The sequence below is a fragment of the Belonocnema kinseyi genome, chromosome 3 (assembly GCF_010883055.1).
Source record: "Belonocnema kinseyi isolate 2016_QV_RU_SX_M_011 chromosome 3, B_treatae_v1, whole genome shotgun sequence".
Classification (NCBI taxonomy): Eukaryota; Metazoa; Arthropoda; class Insecta; order Hymenoptera; family Cynipidae; genus Belonocnema; species Belonocnema kinseyi.
Genome location: NC_046659.1, coordinates 81,324,744 through 81,332,809, shown reverse-complemented (window position 1 = coordinate 81,332,809; position 8,066 = coordinate 81,324,744).

Genomic DNA, 8,066 nt, shown 5'->3' with positions numbered 1-8,066 from the left:
TTGGCTAAGAAAGGGTGTTCTGTATACAGAGACGGAAGGATTCGTCATTACAATATAGGACAAAGTTGTCAGCACCAGGAATTATCGCAAACAGGTGTTACATCAAGACATGGTTGACCGGTGCCGATTATGTGGAGATACTAACGAATCCATCGAGCACATTATTGATGGCTGTCGCGTAATGGCTCAAAGAAAATATACGGAAAGACAATGATGTTTCGGGCATTATATATCAACAACTTGCCCTAAACCTAGGATTGTTAAAAGAATGGATGCCCTTCTACAGATACATTCCAATGCCCGTTTTAGAAAGCATGGATTACATCTTATATTGGGATTTCACTATCCAAACGGATCATTACATCCGGACCAATCGATCTGACATCGTGATGCGAGAAAAAAAAGGTGGAAGAGTCTACATCATCGACATTGCTTGTCCGCTTGACCGAAATTTGCAGTCAACCTATACAACCAAGATACACAAGTATAGCGAGTTAAGGCATGAAGTAAAGGCCATATGGAGGAATGTGAATCATGCATCTATTCATCCCATTGTGATTTCGGCTACAGGTAATGTGCACGCAAATGCACTGAACATCTTGAACAGTTAGGAGTCAGTAGGGTATTGGCAGCAGCTCAGAAGGTGGTTTTATTAAACACCTGTCGCAATGTAAGAAACTTTCTTGATTATCAGAAAGCGAGCGACTAAAAACCCGTGGAGTGGCAGATGGTAGCTCTAAGAAAGTATCAAGAGGTGACTGTGGTCACCTCCAACGCTCGTGGCCGCTCGTAATTGTATACCTACAACATCATCGCAGGAGGTTTCAACTATCGTATTAAATTATTTGAATTAACTTATAACATTTTAATCTCATCAGTCACTTGACTTAGTCCGTGGCTATGATGTATAACCGGATTAACTCAAGCAAAAGTTTAATAAAAACACATATTAAAATACTATATAATATAATAATAATATTAAGTTAGACACTAGTATTTCACGTTAGATGTCCCGGATTCGACCTCTGAGCCGGTTCCTCTGGAAATTTTTGCATATACCTCTACCGAGGTTATAGTGTTACGGATCCCACCTTAAGTTGTATTTGCCCCCAACTATTAACTTGTCTGCAACACAGCCTGTGAATATTGAAGTAAAAATCAGGCTTTGTCCAATATGTCAAATCAGCCATACTATTCTTAGCAGATCACTTAATTGATTTAGAAAAATGCGTTCGTGACTAATGGAATATACCGGGAGTGTTCCATGCATACTATTTAAAGAAAATCCCATACTAACAAAAAATTCCTTTAACAGATTCGGCTGGAACCATCTTAAACCTAAGATAATTCTATAATTAAAAAAATAATAATTGTATAAATCTTACTTTAAATTATTTATCAGAGTTTCTTAATATGTCACCTTGTTTATATTTAAAAAATCAATAATAAGTCAAATAGAGAAAATTTAATTATCGTCTATAAATGGGTCTTTTCCATTGATTTTTATAACCTAGATATTTAACGTTCTAAAACAAGCTTTACCTTCTAGATCGTGGTCCAGGGTGTTTAACTATCAATAATGTTCTGATTTATTTGTAACAAAAATTTTCAAAACCCCGGAAGACCATTGGACACTCCGAAAATAAGAATTTCGCCAACTCAGATTTGGAAGATAACTTGGTAGCAATTCCAAAGACGTTTTCGACTTCCGGCGTTGAAGGAGTCGATGTTTATCGAGGATCGTGAATTCTAGTCGAGTCATGGTTATGGCGATTGTTTTTAAAGTACCCGAGGTAGACGGATCTCCAGGCCAGCTTTATGGAGCGTGAGGATAAGGGGTGGGGTGGGAGGTGGTTAAGGGGGTAGAAACGGTAGCAAAAGTTGGCCGCGGTTTGAAATATCGCGTTCCTAATGCACTGGGGCAAAAACGCTGCTGCCCCTCATCGGGCCCGCGCAGTCGGCGACTACAGGGCTAATGTGTAGGAAGATGGAGGTCGTCCACGCAACAATGCTGGTGATTTATCGAGCCCCCTATATCAGCGGCCGGAGGCCATGAATCGCTAACTAGCTAAATCAACTGGAACAACTTTAGCACCGGGAGAGTATGCGGGATTCACTAGCCCTCTGGAAGTACAGCTAACGAGACTTTCCTACAAGATTCTACATTACCCTAGGCGAATAAGCGTCGAATCCGCTAAAATCAGTGAGACAATTGAGAAGACTACTATGCACTGAATTTGTATCGGTCAAGAATAGTTACCTGATATTTATCGTTGCGGTAACATACTGGTCTGTTTCACTATACAAGATTGATTTCATGAGATACTCAAGATTCTTCAACGACAAGAGAGCAAAGATTCAACTATTTAGAAGTAAAATAGTTGAAACAGTTCAATCATATTACTCTATCTCATGATTCTAAAATTAATACGTACACCCTAAAGTATGACCGAGGACAGATTTATGAGTAAATGTCTTTAATAAACGTTAAACATTTCGCAGTCTAAAATATTGACACTTAAAAAATTCGACAACAATTGGCTCTCTGCTAACGTCAATATTATCTCAAGCATTTAATACTTTAAAAAAAACTTTAACCTTCATATTACATTTTAAAATCTTTCCACATGCAAAATTCTGCGATCGGCTCTCCACTTACTACAGTGTGACCAAAAGCATCTGACGCTTTTGAACAGGCTTGGCCCTGCAAATCGCGGTTTAAAACTATCTATATGAGAATTGTATAAATATGTTAATATACTCTACCTCTTCTGGTAGTCCAGAAAATAATTGTACTAAAGAGCGAAAAGGCTTTTCGGTTTTTACAAAATAGTTAAAATCAAATAATTATTTTTGACCCTAGAAAAAGTTGTTTGGATGATTCTTCATTTTTTTAGTGACAAATAAAGACATTAAGTATTGACAACAACATTGAGAACATCTATTAAAACTATTTTTGAAAACCCATTTTAAAAAAGCTTAGTTTAATTTTTGAACGTATATGGGTAATTCTCCACATACAGGGCAGTTTGGTATCCATGGATTATACTAATCAAACTACTGGTTGTATTATTACTATTCTTGGTAAATAACTTCATTTGAGTACCTCATAACAAATTCTATAGTAAAAATTTGGCCATATTAGTGTAAGCCAGAGTGAAAAATTAGTATCTACCTAGAGATTTTCATAAGTAATATTTTAATTTTAATTTTTTAAAAACACTATATATGCACGCAGATATGAATTACTTCCAAAACACTTTTTATGTTACGTCGATACATTAACAGCTATCCTTTGCCAACTAGGAATACTTTTTTGGACCTCGCTTGAATGTCGGATTGAAGAATAAATATCTCGCTACTTATCATCTTAGTTTTGAGTGTGAACATTAAGAACTTTCTTCGCAAATAGACACAACTGTTAGAAAACCTTGCGTGTTTTTATTAGTATCCATCGAAGTAACTCGGAGTACCTTTCACATTTCTTCACAAAATTTTCTGAATAAAGGATAATGATTTGGATTAGGGCGGCAGAAAATGATTTCCCAACGGATTTTTCACTTCATTTCACTTTAAAACTTTTGGAATAGGTTTAGGGCAAGGTGATTAGAAATAGAACCGCTCAGAAAAATCTTGTCTGAAAATTAAGTTTTTGGAATAAATACTTATGTTTTAGTTACAAAAGTGTATAAATAAACAAATAATACAATTTTTGTAGTTATCAATGTAAAAACAACAAAATGTTTTGTACGGGACGAAACATAATTTTTTTTAACGCTCAGATGTTTAATTAAACCATTGAAACGATTTAAACATTATATATTTTCTAGCGACATACGTTCTTACTGCTTTAAAAAAATAATTTCTGTTTTTCTAAAAATAATAATTCATTGTAATCAAATTTCTGAACCTTCTTATCATTCACATTATTATATTTACAAAGCAAAGTAATTTAATGCTACCTAAATTTTAGTCCTTAAGCTATAATAAAACTTGATTCATTTTAATTTAGAAAAATTATGTCAAATCTTCATTGTTCAATTAAGTAAATTTTTTTCCTTTTGGTATATCTAGAATATATTTTATGTTATTCTTTTCTTCGTTTGTGAAAATTTAATTTCATTCTTTTACTTCATTTAGAAACAATTTTAGTTACAAGAAAGATAGAAATATCTTTATAATAATTAGAGATTTCCATTCACGATGATTCGCTAGCAGTCCATTGTCGTTGGTTTCTGAAACTGTAAAAAATTTTTTTTTAAATGGCTTGTTTCTGGTGCATTTTGTAAAATATATTATAGAATCAAAAATCGTTTGACTACAATTGATCCTAAGTTATAACAGGATGAAATAGACCCATTTCTTGTTATCCAATCTTGTTAAACCCGTAGTTTCTGAAAATATTTTGCTTCCTTGGAACAACCATTCATAGGTGTACATAAAGCAGTTTAATGAAAATAATGTTTTAAATATTTTCTAAGGAAGTGTGCTTTGAAAAAAGATTATTTGCGAAAATCGATATTGAATAGCTTCAAATGACCATATCATTTAAACTGCTAGCGCTAGAGCATTATTTTGATCCAAATTTAGGGAGAATCTTATACACTTTTTTTTGATTCTGTAATGTATTTTTTTAATGCACCACACACGAGCAATTTCTAAAAGACTGATTTTTTCATTGTATGCAATTTCAAATGGCTTAAAAATTTTGGTTGTCATTAGACACTTGAGATCTTTTTTTTACAGAAAATTGGAGAGCTTAGGCTAATAAAACTTTGAGGCTAGGATGCTTTTAAGGTGAGGTTAAAAAAAGACTGTTCTCAAATCGATAAAATGTCATATATTTCAAAATTTCACTTAATTTTTTTTTCTTATTGTCGGCTTAAAATATTTGGGTGGTGTTCCGAAATAAAAATCAGCTAAAGAAACAGGGATCGACAAGCCCTAGAAGTTAGTTCAAGCTAGATATGCCTAAAGTTGTTCCGTTTAGTTAGAAAATAAATTCCTTTTTTGTTTTTATTTGAAAACAAGTTTTGGCTGTGGTCCTCTGGGACCTTAGACGGCCTCGAAATGATTGAAAACATTAATTAACTTTAATTTCCGTACATTCAGCTGAATACTAAATACAAATGGTGTTACCGGACACCGTTAAAAATGACCTATTTAGAACAAATATACTACCCCTAAGCGTGAATAGTACCATTTATAAGGCTTAAAATATCAAATTATGCAATTTGGAATTTTTACGTGCAATTCTTTCAATATTTAAATACTTAAATTCCTTGGTACGATACAGGAAAGTAAAAATAGGAAAATATAATATTTTAGAATTGTACTCTTATAAACAGGTATTATTTATGTCTTAAAGTTATTATTCATTATTATTATTATTATTTATGTCTTACTTTTTAACGTTATTTAATATTCACGATTCAACTTTTTTTCAGGCCAAATAATTTTTTGGATTGATCGACAAATACTCTCCTTTCCCTTCTATCATTTTTTCAATACTGTTCAGCATCCTTGAAGAGTTCTAAACGAAAATTAATTTATAAGTTTGAAAGTTGACGAGATAGGTTAGTATCCAGTTCTTTACTTGGCAGTGGACATCTGGCCGATTGCCTTTGGACGATGAAAGCACAATCTTACCCTTTTCCTTCTTCGCACTTGAAAGTCTGCGTTTTATCGGTAAAAGTTAGCGGCCAGAGAAGAGTTTCCAGCGGATCTTTTCTAAAGCGTCACTACTTTCAATCGAAGCACTCGACCCATCGCCAGAAGCACGGTATTTTCTCCAGTATTTATCACTTGTTCGTCCGGTTTCAAATGATACATCGATATCCTGGTACGTAATGGTGCATTTAGCATATACGCGAGGCGTCGCGAACCTTCCTCCTGCTTTCCCTACTTTCATCGCTCTCTCTCTCTCTCTCTCTCTCTCTCTCTCTCTCTCTCTCTCTCTCTCTCTCTTTATCCCCTGCAACCAAATTTATGGACGGTCCTGTATCGACGATTTCCCCTTCCGACGGGCACTGCAGTCTCGTCCGTATTTATAACTGCTTCGGACAGAAGTGCAGGCAATCGTCGCAGCTTAATCTCCGGGGAATTCGAGTTCTCGATTATTCTTCTCCTTTACTTCTTTGCGGTACTCAAAAACCAGTTCATTCGTCATCTGATTTAGATTAACTTTTAAATAAAAAATAAAATACGTCTCAATAGGTTTTACACTTTAGTAAAAGAGTGTACGCGCTATGTGTACATAAATAACTAGTACTTCAAGGTTGACCGGTTAAACTTTTAATTAATTCGAATAATTTTTTTATCTAAACGTTTAGATATTTAACATGTCAAGAAGTTCATTCGGTTTAACTTTCCATGTTTTTCAACTTCTTTTTTATTCAAGCTAACTTAAGTTCGAGGCTTACAAATTTGGGTAGTCCAAAATCAAAAAGTGAAGTGGGAAATAAAATTTATTTTCCAAACAAGATTATGAGTTTTTCATCCAAATATTTTTAAAGTAATGAAAATAAACTTTAATATTTATTTAAACTTTCATGATTAAGTCAATGGAATGGAAGCTTCTAATGTGTCCCCTAAGGGTTTACATTTTTCTTACACCTTCTCTATTCCTTTACACACCCTCCACACACTTACTTGGTGGTGGAAGGGGGACCTACAGTTTAAGGTGGGTTCCGAACCACCAAGAGCAACAGCCTTAAAGTACTTAGAGAAAACCTTTTTCTCTAGAGGTACCGGGTCCCACGACTCTCCGGAGATGAACAACTCCCTTGCTAGGCTAGTGTTCACCGCATGGGCCACCGAGACTCTTCCAGAGTGCGAGGCGGGAATCGAACCCGCAAGCCGAAGGAGTGGGTCCAAAGCCTACGCTTTAGCCCCCACGACCATCGTCCCACTTTCATGATTAAGTCTATACATTATTTTAAAATTTCTTATTTTAACATGTAAGAACGAACTTAATTAGTTGAACCCGACTACAAAACCCAACTGTTTTTTTGTTGAGCTGAGTCTTTCTGGTTGAGAATTCATCTCGTTTTATTCAAAATTGTATTATTCGGTTGAAAGTTTGATTATTTTAATGAAAATGTAATAATTTTATTAAAAATTCCTCCTTTTTGATTGAATATTCAAATGTTTTGTTACAAATTCTTCTTTTTAGGCTAAAATTTAACTAATATGTTAGAAATTTCAACAATTTCATTGAAATTTTGTTTCCTTATTAAGTACAAAAACTGTCTTGTTTGAAAACTTAACTATTTTGGTATAAATTCAATCTTTTCTGGTTAAGAATACAACTATTCAACTATTCAACTATCTGTTTAAATTATAGTTTTTTTCGGTTGGATTTAACTGTTTTCAATTACAAATTTTTTAGAAATATTAACCACTATATTTTTCGTTAAAAATTATTGTTTTCGTTAAAAATTTGAATATTCCATTTTTGGTATAAAATTTTTTATTTTAGTTGGATAATTAACTACTTGGTTGAATTTTTATTAACATTGTTACAAATGGTTCTGGTTTTGTTCAAAGATGTATCAGTTTAGTTTAAAATTTAACTATTTTGTTCAAAATTTTTTGTTGAAAATTTAACTATTATATTTTTCGATGAAAATGTATATTTTTAGTTGAAAAATAAGCTAATTGCTGTAAATTTGAACTCCTTTTTGAAAAACAAATTATTTTGGTTGTCGATTTATCATTTTAGTTGAAAATTTATATTTTTCCTTACAAATATCAGTATTTTTGCAAATTCTTTCTTTCGTCGATTGAATTCAAATGTCATTGATCTAGAATTAAAATAGGTTTTGGTTGAAAGATCAACTATTACATTTTTCGCTGAGAATTTACCTTTCATTAGTTGAAAATTCAACTAATAAGTTAAAATTTGAAATACTTTGTTACACAATAATGTTTTTACTTAAGGATTGAAGACTGAACATTTCTTTCTTTCTTTTTTCGTTGTTGTTTTTAATTCGTCACATGTCTCGCGCTTTGTACTCGATTTAAGATGGTCAAAACGAACAAATTCCCAAAATATGGTATTAGAT